At 46.5% G+C, this 15,321-nt stretch overlaps 1 protein-coding gene across 1 annotated transcript in view; it reads right to left on the bottom strand.

The window, feature by feature from the left end:
* Positions 1-15,321, bottom strand: part of LOC124034973 (protein RUFY3-like) — a 62,383-nt gene that overhangs the window by 42,542 nt on the left and 4,520 nt on the right. The gene's annotated exons all lie outside the window — the stretch shown is intronic.

Here is a 15,321-nt window from a genome sequence, read left to right as displayed (position 1 = left end):
GAGAGAGTAGAGGAGGAAATGGAGGGACAAGTAGAAAAAGATAAAGGAGAGAGGGAAGAGAGAGAAAGAAGAAGAGATGTCAACAAACGATGGCTATAGGGTCCTTCGGGATCTGGACAGAGGGATAGAGGGAGAGAGTAGAGGAGGAAATGGAGGGACAAGTAGAAAAGATAAAGGAGAGAGGAAGAGAGAGAAAGAAGAAGAGATGTCAACAAACGATGGCTATAGGGTCCTTCGGATCTGGACAGAGGGATAGAGGGAGAGAGTAGAGGAGGAAATGGAGGACAAGTAGAAAAGATAAAGGAGAGAGGGAAGAGAGAGAAAGAAGAAGAGATGTCAACAAACGATGGCTATAGGGTCCTTCGGATCTGGACAGAGGGATAGAGGGAGAGAGTAGAGGAGGAAATGGAGGGACAAGTAGAAAAGATAAAGGAGAGAGGGAAGAGAGAGAAAGAAGAAGAGATGTCAACAAACGATGGCTATAGGGTCCTTCGGATCTGGACAGAGGGATAGAGGGAGAGAGTAGAGGAGGAAATGGAGGGACAAGTAGAAAAGATAAAGGAGAGAGGGAAGAGAGAGAAAGAAGAAGAGATGTCAACAAACGATGGCTATAGGGTCCTTCGGATCTGGACAGAGGGATAGAGGGAGAGAGTAGAGGAGGAAATGGAGGGACAAGTAGAAAAGATAAAGGAGAGAGGGAAGAGAGAGAAAGAAGAAGAGATGTCAACAAACGATGGCTATAGGGTCCTTCGGATCTGGACAGAGGGATAGAGGGAGAGAGTAGAGGAGGAAATGGAGGGACAAGTAGAAAAGATAAAGGAGAGAGGGAAGAGAGAGAAAGAAGAAGAGATGTCAACAAACGATGGCTATAGGGTCCTTCGGATCTGGACAGAGGGATAGAGGGAGAGAGTAGAGGAGGAAATGGAGGGACAAGTAGAAAAGATAAAGGAGAGAGGGAAGAGAGAGAAAGAAGAAGAGATGTCAACAAACGATGGCTATAGGGTCCTTCGGATCTGGACAGAGGGATAGAGGGAGAGAGTAGAGGAGGAAATGGAGGGACAAGTAGAAAAGATAAAGGAGAGAGGGAAGAGAGAGAAAGAAGAAGAGATGTCAACAAACGATGGCTATAGGGTCCTTCGGATCTGGACAGAGGGATAGAGGGAGAGAGTAGAGGAGGAAATGGAGGGACAAGTAGAAAAGATAAAGGAGAGAGGGAAGAGAGAGAAAGAAGAAGAGATGTCAACAAACGATGGCTATAGGGTCCTTCGGATCTGGACAGAGGGATAGAGGGAGAGAGTAGAGGAGGAAATGGAGGGACAAGTAGAAAAGATAAAGGAGAGAGGGAAGAGAGAGAAAGAAGAAGAGATGTCAACAAACGATGGCTATAGGGTCCTTCGGATCTGGACAGAGGGATAGAGGGAGAGAGTAGAGGAGGAAATGGAGGGACAAGTAGAAAAGATAAAGGAGAGAGAGAGAAAGAAGAAGAGATGTCAACAAACGATGGCTATAGGGTCCTTCGGATCTGGACAGAGGGATAGAGGGAGAGAGTAGAGGAGGAAATGGAGGGACAAGTAGAAAAGATAAAGGAGAGAGGGAAGAGAGAGAAAGAAGAAGAGATGTCAACAAACGATGGCTATAGGGTCCTTCGGATCTGGACAGAGGGATAGAGGGAGAGAGTAGAGGAGGAAATGGAGGGACAAGTAGAAAAGATAAAGGAGAGAGGGAAGAGAGAGAAAGAAGAAGAGATGTCAACAAACGATGGCTATAGGGTCCTTCGGATCTGGACAGAGGGATAGAGGGAGAGAGTAGAGGAGGAAATGGAGGGACAAGTAGATCTGGAAAAGATAAAGGAGAGAGGGAAGAGAGAGAAAGAAGAAGAGATGTCAACAAACGATGGCTATAGGGTCCTTCGGATCTGGACAGAGGGATAGAGGGAGAGAGTAGAGGAGGAAATGGAGGGACAAGTAGAAAAGATAAAGGAGAGAGGGAAGAGAGAGAAAGAAGAAGAGATGTCAACAAACGATGGCTATAGGGTCCTTCTGGATCTGGACAGAGGGATAGAGGGAGAGAGTAGAGGAGGAAATGGAGGGACAAGTAGAAAAGATAAAGGAGAGAGGGAAGAGAGAGAAAGAAGAAGAGATGTCAACAAACGATGGCTATAGGGTCCTTCGGATCTGGACAGAGGGATAGAGGGAGAGAGTAGAGGAGGAAATGGAGGGACAAGTAGAAAAGATAAAGGAGAGAGGGAAGAGAGAGAAAGAAGAAGAGATGTCAACAAACGATGGCTATAGGGTCCTTCGGATCTGGACAGAGGGATAGAGGGAGAGAGTAGAGGAGGAAATGGAGGGACAAGTAGAAAAGATAAAGGAGAGAGGAAGAGAGAGAAAGAAGAAGAGATGTCAACAAACGATGGCTATAGGGTCCTTCGGATCTGGACAGAGGGATAGAGGGAGAGAGTAGAGGAGGAAATGGAGGGACAAGTAGAAAAGATAAAGGAGAGAGGGAAGAGAGAGAAAGAAGAAGAGATGTCAACAAACGATGGCTATAGGGTCCTTCGGATCTGGACAGAGGGATAGAGGAGAGAGTAGAGGAGGAAATGGAGGGACAAGTAGAAAAGATAAAGGAGAGAGGGAAGAGAGAGAAAGAAGAAGAGATGTCAACAAACGATGGCTATAGGGTCCTTCGGATCTGGACAGAGGGATAGAGGGAGAGAGTAGAGGAGGAAATGGAGGGACAAGTAGAAAAGATAAAGGAGAGAGGGAAGAGAGAGAAAGAAGAAGAGATGTCAACAAACGATGGCTATAGGGTCCTTCGGATCTGGACAGAGGGATAGAGGGAGAGAGTAGAGGAGGAAATGGAGGGACAAGTAGAAAAGATAAAGGAGAGAGGGAAGAGAGAGAAAGAAGAAGAGATGTCAACAAACGATGGCTATAGGGTCCTTCGGATCTGGACAGAGGGATAGAGGGAGAGAGTAGAGGAGGAAATGGAGGGACAAGTAGAAAAGATAAAGGAGAGAGGGAAGAGAGAGAAAGAAGAAGAGATGTCAACAAACGATGGCTATAGGGTCCTTCGGATCTGGACAGAGGATAGAGGGAGAGAGTAGAGGAGGAAATGGAGGGACAAGTAGAAAAGATAAAGGAGAGAGGGAAGAGAGAGAAAGAAGAAGAGATGTCAACAAACGATGGCTATAGGGTCCTTCGGATCTGGACAGAGGGATAGAGGGAGAGAGTAGAGGAGGAAATGGAGGGACAAGTAGAAAAGATAAAGGAGAGAGGGAAGAGAGAGAAAGAAGAAGAGATGTCAACAAACGATGGCTATAGGGTCCTTCGGATCTGGACAGAGGGATAGAGGGAGAGAGTAGAGGAGGAAATGGAGGGACAAGTAGAAAAGATAAAGGAGAGAGGGAAGAGAGAGAAAGAAGAAGAGATGTCAACAAACGATGGCTATAGGGTCCTTCGGATCTGGACAGAGGGATAGAGGGAGAGAGTAGAGGAGGAAATGGAGGGACAAGTAGAAAAGATAAAGGAGAGAGGGAAGAGAGAGAAAGAAGAAGAGATGTCAACAAACGATGGCTATAGGGTCCTTCGGATCTGGACAGAGGGATAGAGGGAGAGAGTAGAGGAGGAAATGGAGGGACAAGTAGAAAAGATAAAGGAGAGAGGGAAGAGAGAGAAAGAAGAAGAGATGTCAACAAACGATGGCTATAGGGTCCTTCGGATCTGGACAGAGGGATAGAGGGAGAGAGTAGAGGAGGAAATGGAGGGACAAGTAGAAAAGATAAAGGAGAGAGGGAAGAGAGAGAAAGAAGAAGAGATGTCAACAAACGATGGCTATAGGGTCCTTCGGATCTGGACAGAGGGATAGAGGGAGAGAGTAGAGGAGGAAATGGAGGGACAAGTAGAAAAGATAAAGGAGAGAGGGAAGAGAGAGAAAGAAGAAGAGATGTCAACAAACGATGGCTATAGGGTCCTTCGGATCTGGACAGAGGGATAGAGGGAGAGAGTAGAGGAGGAAATGGAGGGACAAGTAGAAAAGATAAAGGAGAGAGGGAAGAGAGAGAAAGAAGAAGAGATGTCAACAAACGATGGCTATAGGGTCCTTCGGATCTGGACAGAGGGATAGAGGGAGAGAGTAGAGGAGGAAATGGAGGGACAAGTAGAAAAGATAAAGGAGAGAGGGAAGAGAGAGAAAGAAGAAGAGATGTCAACAAACGATGGCTATAGGGTCCTTCGGATCTGGACAGAGGGATAGAGGGAGAGAGTAGAGGAGGAAATGGAGGGACAAGTAGAAAAGATAAAGGAGAGAGGGAAGAGAGAGAAAGAAGAAGAGATGTCAACAAACGATGGCTATAGGGTCCTTCGGATCTGGACAGAGGGATAGAGGGAGAGAGTAGAGGAGGAAATGGAGGGACAAGTAGAAAAGATAAAGGAGAGAGGGAAGAGAGAGAAAGAAGAAGAGATGTCAACAAACGATGGCTATAGGGTCCTTCGGATCTGGACAGAGGGATAGAGGGAGAGAGTAGAGGAGGAAATGGAGGGACAAGTAGAAAAGATAAAGGAGAGAGGGAAGAGAGAGAAAGAAGAAGAGATGTCAACAAACGATGGCTATAGGGTCCTTCGGATCTGGACAGAGGGATAGAGGGAGAGAGTAGAGGAGGAAATGGAGGGACAAGTAGAAAAGATAAAGGAGAGAGGGAAGAGAGAGAAAGAAGAAGAGATGTCAACAAACGATGGCTATAGGGTCCTTCGGATCTGGACAGAGGGATAGAGGGAGAGAGTAGAGGAGGAAATGGAGGGACAAGTAGAAAAGATAAAGGAGAGAGGGAAGAGAGAGAAAGAAGAAGAGATGTCAACAAACGATGGCTATAGGGTCCTTCGGATCTGGACAGAGGGATAGAGGGAGAGAGTAGAGGAGGAAATGGAGGGACAAGTAGAAAAGATAAAGGAGAGAGGGAAGAGAGAGAAAGAAGAAGAGATGTCAACAAACGATGGCTATAGGGTCCTTCGGATCTGGACAGAGGGATAGAGGGAGAGAGTAGAGGAGGAAATGGAGGGACAAGTAGAAAAGATAAAGGAGAGAGGGAAGAGAGAGAAAGAAGAAGAGATGTCAACAAACGATGGCTATAGGGTCCTTCGGATCTGGACAGAGGGATAGAGGGAGAGAGTAGAGGAGGAAATGGAGGGACAAGTAGAAAAGATAAAGGAGAGAGGGAAGAGAGAGAAAGAAGAAGAGATGTCAACAAACGATGGCTATAGGGTCCTTCGGATCTGGACAGAGGGATAGAGGGAGAGAGTAGAGGAGGAAATGGAGGGACAAGTAGAAAAGATAAAGGAGAGAGGGAAGAGAGAGAAAGAAGAAGAGATGTCAACAAACGATGGCTATAGGGTCCTTCGGATCTGGACAGAGGGATAGAGGGAGAGAGTAGAGGAGGAAATGGAGGGACAAGTAGAAAAGATAAAGGAGAGAGGGAAGAGAGAGAAAGAAGAAGAGATGTCAACAAACGATGGCTATAGGGTCCTTCGGATCTGGACAGAGGGATAGAGGGAGAGAGTAGAGGAGGAAATGGAGGGACAAGTAGAAAAGATAAAGGAGAGAGGGAAGAGAGAGAAAGAAGAAGAGATGTCAACAAACGATGGCTATAGGGTCCTTCGGATCTGGACAGAGGGATAGAGGGAGAGAGTAGAGGAGGAAATGGAGGGACAAGTAGAAAAGATAAAGGAGAGAGGGAAGAGAGAGAAAGAAGAAGAGATGTCAACAAACGATGGCTATAGGGTCCTTCGGATCTGGACAGAGGGATAGAGGGAGAGAGTAGAGGAGGAAATGGAGGGACAAGTAGAAAAGATAAAGGAGAGAGGGAAGAGAGAGAAAGAAGAAGAGATGTCAACAAACGATGGCTATAGGGTCCTTCGGATCTGGACAGAGGGATAGAGGGAGAGAGTAGAGGAGGAAATGGAGGGACAAGTAGAAAAGATAAAGGAGAGAGGGAAGAGAGAGAAAGAAGAAGAGATGTCAACAAACGATGGCTATAGGGTCCTTCGGATCTGGACAGAGGGATAGAGGGAGAGAGTAGAGGAGGAAATGGAGGGACAAGTAGAAAAGATAAAGGAGAGAGGGAAGAGAGAGAAAGAAGAAGAGATGTCAACAAACGATGGCTATAGGGTCCTTCGGATCTGGACAGAGGGATAGAGGGAGAGAGTAGAGGAGGAAATGGAGGGACAAGTAGAAAAGATAAAGGAGAGAGGGAAGAGAGAGAAAGAAGAAGAGATGTCAACAAACGATGGCTATAGGGTCCTTCGGATCTGGACAGAGGGATAGAGGGAGAGAGTAGAGGAGGAAATGGAGGACAAGTAGAAAAGATAAAGGAGAGAGGGAAGAGAGAGAAAGAAGAAGAGATGTCAACAAACGATGGCTATAGGGTCCTTCGGATCTGGACAGAGGGATAGAGGGAGAGAGTAGAGGAGGAAATGGAGGGACAAGTAGAAAAGATAAAGGAGAGAGGGAAGAGAGAGAAAGAAGAAGAGATGTCAACAAACGATGGCTATAGGGTCCTTCGGATCTGGACAGAGGGATAGAGGGAGAGAGTAGAGGAGGAAATGGAGGGACAAGTAGAAAAGATAAAGGAGAGAGGGAAGAGAGAGAAAGAAGAAGAGATGTCAACAAACGATGGCTATAGGGTCCTTCGGATCTGGACAGAGGGATAGAGGGAGAGAGTAGAGGAGGAAATGGAGGGACAAGTAGAAAAGATAAAGGAGAGAGGGAAGAGAGAGAAAGAAGAAGAGATGTCAACAAACGATGGCTATAGGGTCCTTCGGATCTGGACAGAGGGATAGAGGGAGAGAGTAGAGGAGGAAATGGAGGGACAAGTAGAAAAGATAAAGGAGAGAGGGAAGAGAGAGAAAGAAGAAGAGATGTCAACAAACGATGGCTATAGGGTCCTTCGGATCTGGACAGAGGGATAGAGGGAGAGAGTAGAGGAGGAAATGGAGGGACAAGTAGAAAAGATAAAGGAGAGAGGGAAGAGAGAGAAAGAAGAAGAGATGTCAACAAACGATGGCTATAGGGTCCTTCGGATCTGGACAGAGGGATAGAGGGAGAGAGTAGAGGAGGAAATGGAGGGACAAGTAGAAAAGATAAAGGAGAGAGGGAAGAGAGAGAAAGAAGAAGAGATGTCAACAAACGATGGCTATAGGGTCCTTCGGATCTGGACAGAGGGATAGAGGGAGAGAGTAGAGGAGGAAATGGAGGGACAAGTAGAAAAGATAAAGGAGAGAGGGAAGAGAGAGAAAGAAGAAGAGATGTCAACAAACGATGGCTATAGGGTCCTTCGGATCTGGACAGAGGGATAGAGGGAGAGAGTAGAGGAGGAAATGGAGGGACAAGTAGAAAAGATAAAGGAGAGAGGGAAGAGAGAGAAAGAAGAAGAGATGTCAACAAACGATGGCTATAGGGTCCTTCGGATCTGGACAGAGGGATAGAGGAGAGAGTAGAGGAGGAAATGGAGGGACAAGTAGAAAAGATAAAGGAGAGAGGAAGAGAGAGAAAGAAGAAGAGATGTCAACAAACGATGGCTATAGGGTCCTTCGGATCTGGACAGAGGGATAGAGGGAGAGAGTAGAGGAGGAAATGGAGGGACAAGTAGAAAAGATAAAGGAGAGAGGGAAGAGAGAGAAAGAAGAAGAGATGTCAACAAACGATGGCTATAGGGTCCTTCGGATCTGGACAGAGGGATAGAGGGAGAGAGTAGAGGAGGAAATGGAGGGACAAGTAGAAAAGATAAAGGAGAGAGGGAAGAGAGAGAAAGAAGAAGAGATGTCAACAAACGATGGCTATAGGGTCCTTCGGATCTGGACAGAGGGATAGAGGGAGAGAGTAGAGGAGGAAATGGAGGGACAAGTAGAAAAGATAAAGGAGAGAGGGAAGAGAGAGAAAGAAGAAGAGATGTCAACAAACGATGGCTATAGGGTCCTTCGGATCTGGACAGAGGGATAGAGGGAGAGAGTAGAGGAGGAAATGGAGGGACAAGTAGAAAAGATAAAGGAGAGAGGGAAGAGAGAGAAAGAAGAAGAGATGTCAACAAACGATGGCTATAGGGTCCTTCGGATCTGGACAGAGGGATAGAGGGAGAGAGTAGAGGAGGAAATGGAGGGACAAGTAGAAAAGATAAAGGAGAGAGAGAGAAAGAAGAAGAGATGTCAACAAACGATGGCTATAGGGTCCTTCGGATCTGGACAGAGGGATAGAGGGAGAGAGTAGAGGAGGAAATGGAGGGACAAGTAGAAAAGATAAAGGAGAGAGGGAAGAGAGAGAAAGAAGAAGAGATGTCAACAAACGATGGCTATAGGGTCCTTCGGATCTGGACAGAGGGATAGAGGGAGAGAGTAGAGGAGGAAATGGAGGGACAAGTAGAAAAGATAAAGGAGAGAGGGAAGAGAGAGAAAGAAGAAGAGATGTCAACAAACGATGGCTATAGGGTCCTTCGGATCTGGACAGAGGGATAGAGGGAGAGAGTAGAGGAGGAAATGGAGGGACAAGTAGAAAAGATAAAGGAGAGAGGGAAGAGAGAGAAAGAAGAAGAGATGTCAACAAACGATGGCTATAGGGTCCTTCGGATCTGGACAGAGGGATAGAGGGAGAGAGTAGAGGAGGAAATGGAGGGACAAGTAGAAAAGATAAAGGAGAGAGGGAAGAGAGAGAAAGAAGAAGAGATGTCAACAAACGATGGCTATAGGGTCCTTCGGATCTGGACAGAGGGATAGAGGAGAGAGTAGAGGAGGAAATGGAGGGACAAGTAGAAAAGATAAAGGAGAGAGGGAAGAGAGAGAAAGAAGAAGAGATGTCAACAAACGATGGCTATAGGGTCCTTCGGATCTGGACAGAGGGATAGAGGGAGAGAGTAGAGGAGGAAATGGAGGGACAAGTAGAAAAGATAAAGGAGAGAGGGAAGAGAGAGAAAGAAGAAGAGATGTCAACAAACGATGGCTATAGGGTCCTTCGGATCTGGACAGAGGGATAGAGGGAGAGAGTAGAGGAGGAAATGGAGGGACAAGTAGAAAAGATAAAGGAGAGAGGGAAGAGAGAGAAAGAAGAAGAGATGTCAACAAACGATGGCTATAGGGTCCTTCGGATCTGGACAGAGGGATAGAGGGAGAGAGTAGAGGAGGAAATGGAGGGACAAGTAGAAAAGATAAAGGAGAGAGGGAAGAGAGAGAAAGAAGAAGAGATGTCAACAAACGATGGCTATAGGGTCCTTCGGATCTGGACAGAGGGATAGAGGGAGAGAGTAGAGGAGGAAATGGAGGGACAAGTAGAAAAGATAAAGGAGAGAGGGAAGAGAGAGAAAGAAGAAGAGATGTCAACAAACGATGGCTATAGGGTCCTTCGGATCTGGACAGAGGGATAGAGGGAGAGAGTAGAGGAGGAAATGGAGGGACAAGTAGAAAAGATAAAGGAGAGAGGGAAGAGAGAGAAAGAAGAAGAGATGTCAACAAACGATGGCTATAGGGTCCTTCGGATCTGGACAGAGGGATAGAGGGAGAGAGTAGAGGAGGAAATGGAGGGACAAGTAGAAAAGATAAAGGAGAGAGGGAAGAGAGAGAAAGAAGAAGAGATGTCAACAAACGATGGCTATAGGGTCCTTCGGATCTGGACAGAGGGATAGAGGGAGAGAGTAGAGGAGGAAATGGAGGGACAAGTAGAAAAGATAAAGGAGAGAGGGAAGAGAGAGAAAGAAGAAGAGATGTCAACAAACGATGGCTATAGGGTCCTTCGGATCTGGACAGAGGGATAGAGGGAGAGAGTAGAGGAGGAAATGGAGGGACAAGTAGAAAAGATAAAGGAGAGAGGGAAGAGAGAGAAAGAAGAAGAGATGTCAACAAACGATGGCTATAGGGTCCTTCGGATCTGGACAGAGGGATAGAGGGAGAGAGTAGAGGAGGAAATGGAGGGACAAGTAGAAAAGATAAAGGAGAGAGGGAAGAGAGAGAAAGAAGAAGAGATGTCAACAAACGATGGCTATAGGGTCCTTCGGATCTGGACAGAGGGATAGAGGGAGAGAGTAGAGGAGGAAATGGAGGGACAAGTAGAAAAGATAAAGGAGAGAGGGAAGAGAGAGAAAGAAGAAGAGATGTCAACAAACGATGGCTATAGGGTCCTTCGGATCTGGACAGAGGGATAGAGGGAGAGAGTAGAGGAGGAAATGGAGGGACAAGTAGAAAAGATAAAGGAGAGAGGGAAGAGAGAGAAAGAAGAAGAGATGTCAACAAACGATGGCTATAGGGTCCTTCGGATCTGGACAGAGGGATAGAGGGAGAGAGTAGAGGAGGAAATGGAGGGACAAGTAGAAAAGATAAAGGAGAGAGGGAAGAGAGAGAAAGAAGAAGAGATGTCAACAAACGATGGCTATAGGGTCCTTCGGATCTGGACAGAGGGATAGAGGGAGAGAGTAGAGGAGGAAATGGAGGGACAAGTAGAAAAGATAAAGGAGAGAGGGAAGAGAGAGAAAGAAGAAGAGATGTCAACAAACGATGGCTATAGGGTCCTTCGGATCTGGACAGAGGGATAGAGGGAGAGAGTAGAGGAGGAAATGGAGGGACAAGTAGAAAAGATAAAGGAGAGAGGGAAGAGAGAGAAAGAAGAAGAGATGTCAACAAACGATGGCTATAGGGTCCTTCGGATCTGGACAGAGGGATAGAGGGAGAGAGTAGAGGAGGAAATGGAGGGACAAGTAGAAAAGATAAAGGAGAGAGGGAAGAGAGAGAAAGAAGAAGAGATGTCAACAAACGATGGCTATAGGGTCCTTCGGATCTGGACAGAGGGATAGAGGGAGAGAGTAGAGGAGGAAATGGAGGGACAAGTAGAAAAGATAAAGGAGAGAGGGAAGAGAGAGAAAGAAGAAGAGATGTCAACAAACGATGGCTATAGGGTCCTTCGGATCTGGACAGAGGGATAGAGGGAGAGAGTAGAGGAGGAAATGGAGGGACAAGTAGAAAAGATAAAGGAGAGAGGGAAGAGAGAGAAAGAAGAAGAGATGTCAACAAACGATGGCTATAGGGTCCTTCGGATCTGGACAGAGGGATAGAGGGAGAGAGTAGAGGAGGAAATGGAGGGACAAGTAGAAAAGATAAAGGAGAGAGGGAAGAGAGAGAAAGAAGAAGAGATGTCAACAAACGATGGCTATAGGGTCCTTCGGATCTGGACAGAGGGATAGAGGGAGAGAGTAGAGGAGGAAATGGAGGGACAAGTAGAAAAGATAAAGGAGAGAGGGAAGAGAGAGAAAGAAGAAGAGATGTCAACAAACGATGGCTATAGGGTCCTTCGGATCTGGACAGAGGGATAGAGGGAGAGAGTAGAGGAGGAAATGGAGGGACAAGTAGAAAAGATAAAGGAGAGAGGGAAGAGAGAGAAAGAAGAAGAGATGTCAACAAACGATGGCTATAGGGTCCTTCGGATCTGGACAGAGGGATAGAGGGAGAGAGTAGAGGAGGAAATGGAGGGACAAGTAGAAAAGATAAAGGAGAGAGGGAAGAGAGAGAAAGAAGAAGAGATGTCAACAAACGATGGCTATAGGGTCCTTCGGATCTGGACAGAGGGATAGAGGGAGAGAGTAGAGGAGGAAATGGAGGGACAAGTAGAAAAGATAAAGGAGAGAGGGAAGAGAGAGAAAGAAGAAGAGATGTCAACAAACGATGGCTATAGGGTCCTTCGGATCTGGACAGAGGGATAGAGGAGAGAGTAGAGGAGGAAATGGAGGGACAAGTAGAAAAGATAAAGGAGAGAGGGAAGAGAGAGAAAGAAGAAGAGATGTCAACAAACGATGGCTATAGGGTCCTTCGGATCTGGACAGAGGGATAGAGGGAGAGAGTAGAGGAGGAAATGGAGGGACAAGTAGAAAAGATAAAGGAGAGAGGGAAGAGAGAGAAAGAAGAAGAGATGTCAACAAACGATGGCTATAGGGTCCTTCGGATCTGGACAGAGGGATAGAGGGAGAGAGTAGAGGAGGAAATGGAGGGACAAGTAGAAAAGATAAAGGAGAGAGGGAAGAGAGAGAAAGAAGAAGAGATGTCAACAAACGATGGCTATAGGGTCCTTCGGATCTGGACAGAGGGATAGAGGGAGAGAGTAGAGGAGGAAATGGAGGGACAAGTAGAAAAGATAAAGGAGAGAGGGAAGAGAGAGAAAGAAGAAGAGATGTCAACAAACGATGGCTATAGGGTCCTTCGGATCTGGACAGAGGGATAGAGGGAGAGAGTAGAGGAGGAAATGGAGGGACAAGTAGAAAAGATAAAGGAGAGAGGGAAGAGAGAGAAAGAAGAAGAGATGTCAACAAACGATGGCTATAGGGTCCTTCGGATCTGGACAGAGGGATAGAGGGAGAGAGTAGAGGAGGAAATGGAGGGACAAGTAGAAAAGATAAAGGAGAGAGGGAAGAGAGAGAAAGAAGAAGAGATGTCAACAAACGATGGCTATAGGGTCCTTCGGATCTGGACAGAGGATAGAGGGAGAGAGTAGAGGAGGAAATGGAGGGACAAGTAGAAAAGATAAAGGAGAGAGGGAAGAGAGAGAAAGAAGAAGAGATGTCAACAAACGATGGCTATAGGGTCCTTCGGATCTGGACAGAGGGATAGAGGGAGAGAGTAGAGGAGGAAATGGAGGGACAAGTAGAAAAGATAAAGGAGAGAGGGAAGAGAGAGAAAGAAGAAGAGATGTCAACAAACGATGGCTATAGGGTCCTTCGGATCTGGACAGAGGGATAGAGGGAGAGAGTAGAGGAGGAAATGGAGGGACAAGTAGAAAAGATAAAGGAGAGAGGGAAGAGAGAGAAAGAAGAAGAGATGTCAACAAACGATGGCTATAGGGTCCTTCGGATCTGGACAGAGGGATAGAGGGAGAGAGTAGAGGAGGAAATGGAGGGACAAGTAGAAAAGATAAAGGAGAGAGGGAAGAGAGAGAAAGAAGAAGAGATGTCAACAAACGATGGCTATAGGGTCCTTCGGATCTGGACAGAGGGATAGAGGGAGAGAGTAGAGGAGGAAATGGAGGGACAAGTAGAAAAGATAAAGGAGAGAGGGAAGAGAGAGAAAGAAGAAGAGATGTCAACAAACGATGGCTATAGGGTCCTTCGGATCTGGACAGAGGATAGAGGGAGAGAGTAGAGGAGGAAATGGAGGGACAAGTAGAAAAGATAAAGGAGAGAGGGAAGAGAGAGAAAGAAGAAGAGATGTCAACAAACGATGGCTATAGGGTCCTTCGGATCTGGACAGAGGGATAGAGGGAGAGAGTAGAGGAGGAAATGGAGGGACAAGTAGAAAAGATAAAGGAGAGAGGGAAGAGAGAGAAAGAAGAAGAGATGTCAACAAACGATGGCTATAGGGTCCTTCGGATCTGGACAGAGGGATAGAGGGAGAGAGTAGAGGAGGAAATGGAGGGACAAGTAGAAAAGATAAAGGAGAGAGGGAAGAGAGAGAAAGAAGAAGAGATGTCAACAAACGATGGCTATAGGGTCCTTCGGATCTGGACAGAGGGATAGAGGGAGAGAGTAGAGGAGGAAATGGAGGGACAAGTAGAAAAGATAAAGGAGAGAGGGAAGAGAGAGAAAGAAGAAGAGATGTCAACAAACGATGGCTATAGGGTCCTTCGGATCTGGACAGAGGGATAGAGGGAGAGAGTAGAGGAGGAAATGGAGGGACAAGTAGAAAAGATAAAGGAGAGAGGGAAGAGAGAGAAAGAAGAAGAGATGTCAACAAACGATGGCTATAGGGTCCTTCGGATCTGGACAGAGGGATAGAGGGAGAGAGTAGAGGAGGAAATGGAGGGACAAGTAGAAAAGATAAAGGAGAGAGGGAAGAGAGAGAAAGAAGAAGAGATGTCAACAAACGATGGCTATAGGGTCCTTCGGATCTGGAGTGACAGAGAGAGAGAGGGGGACACAAAGGAGGCAGGAGACATAGGAGAGAAAGAGGAAGAGATTTGAGCAACACACACCCTGGTACAAACATACATTGGTCACCACGGCAACAGCTGAAGGCAGAGCATATCAAAACTGAGAAGGGGAAGGTGACCTGCTCCCAATAGACAGAGAGAGGACGTCGCTGCTGTCATTTCAACCTGCTCCCAATAGACAGAGAGAGGACGTCGCTGCTGTCATTTCAACCTGCTCCCAGAGAGAGGACATCACTGCTGTCATTTCAACCTGCTCCCAGAGAGAGGACATCACTGCTGTCATTTCAACCTGCTCCCAGTAGACAGAGAGAGGACATCACTGCTGTCATTTCAACCTGCTCCCAGAGAGAGGACATCACTGCTGTCATTTCAACCTGCTCCCAGTAGACAGAGAGACGACATCACTGCTGTCATTTCAACCTGCTCCCAGTAGACACAGAGAGGACATCACTGCTGTCATTTCAACCTGCTCCCAGAGAGAGGACATCACTGCTGTCATTTCAACCTGCTCCCAATAGACAGAGAGAGGACATCACTGCTGTCATTTCAACCTGCTCCCAATAGACAGAGAGAGGACATCACTGCTGTCATTTCAACCTGCTCCCAGAGAGAGGACATCACTGCTGTCATTTCAACCTGCTCCCAGAGAGAGGACATCACTGCTGTCATTTCAACCTGCTCCCAATAGACAGAGAGAGGACATCACTGCTGTCATTTCAACCTGCTCCCAATAGACAGAGAGAGGACATCGCTGCTGTCATTTCAACCTGCTCCCAGAGAGAGGACATCACTGCTGTCATTTCAAGCTGCTCCCAGTAGACAGAGAGAGGACGTAACTGCTGTCATTTCAACCTGCTCCCAATAGACAGAGAGAGGACATCACTGCTGTCATTTCAACCTGCTCCCAATAGACAGAGAGAGGACGTCACTGCTGTCATTTCAACCTGCTCCCAATAGACAGAGAGAGGACATCGCTGCTGTCATTTCAACCTGCTCCCAGTAGACAGAGATTTTTATAATGACTAATGACACAAATTGAGTGAATTCTTTCCTACAAATACAAACGGTATCTGGCTTGATGACAAACTGTCATTTAAAAAACATGGTCACTGAGCTTATGAAATCAAAAGGAACATAAAACTAAACATCCCAATTACAATCTGGCAAAAATAATACTTCAAATCCGTTATAGCACCACCGGTGGTAAATCCATTGGATTGGACATGATTTGGAAAACACCTGCATATATATGTGGATATGATGAAGCACCATCTCAAGACATCAGTCAGGAAGTTAAAGAATTGGTCGCAAATGGGTCTTCCACATGGACAATGACCCCCAAGCCTACTTCAAAAGTTGTGGCAAAATGGCTTAAGGACAACA

Source organism: Oncorhynchus gorbuscha, linkage group LG05, assembly GCF_021184085.1.
Source record: "Oncorhynchus gorbuscha isolate QuinsamMale2020 ecotype Even-year linkage group LG05, OgorEven_v1.0, whole genome shotgun sequence".
NCBI classification, from domain to species: Eukaryota; Metazoa; Chordata; class Actinopteri; order Salmoniformes; family Salmonidae; genus Oncorhynchus; species Oncorhynchus gorbuscha.
The sequence above is the reverse complement of the archived record's forward strand: the minus strand, read 5'-3'. Positions and strand labels throughout refer to the sequence as shown.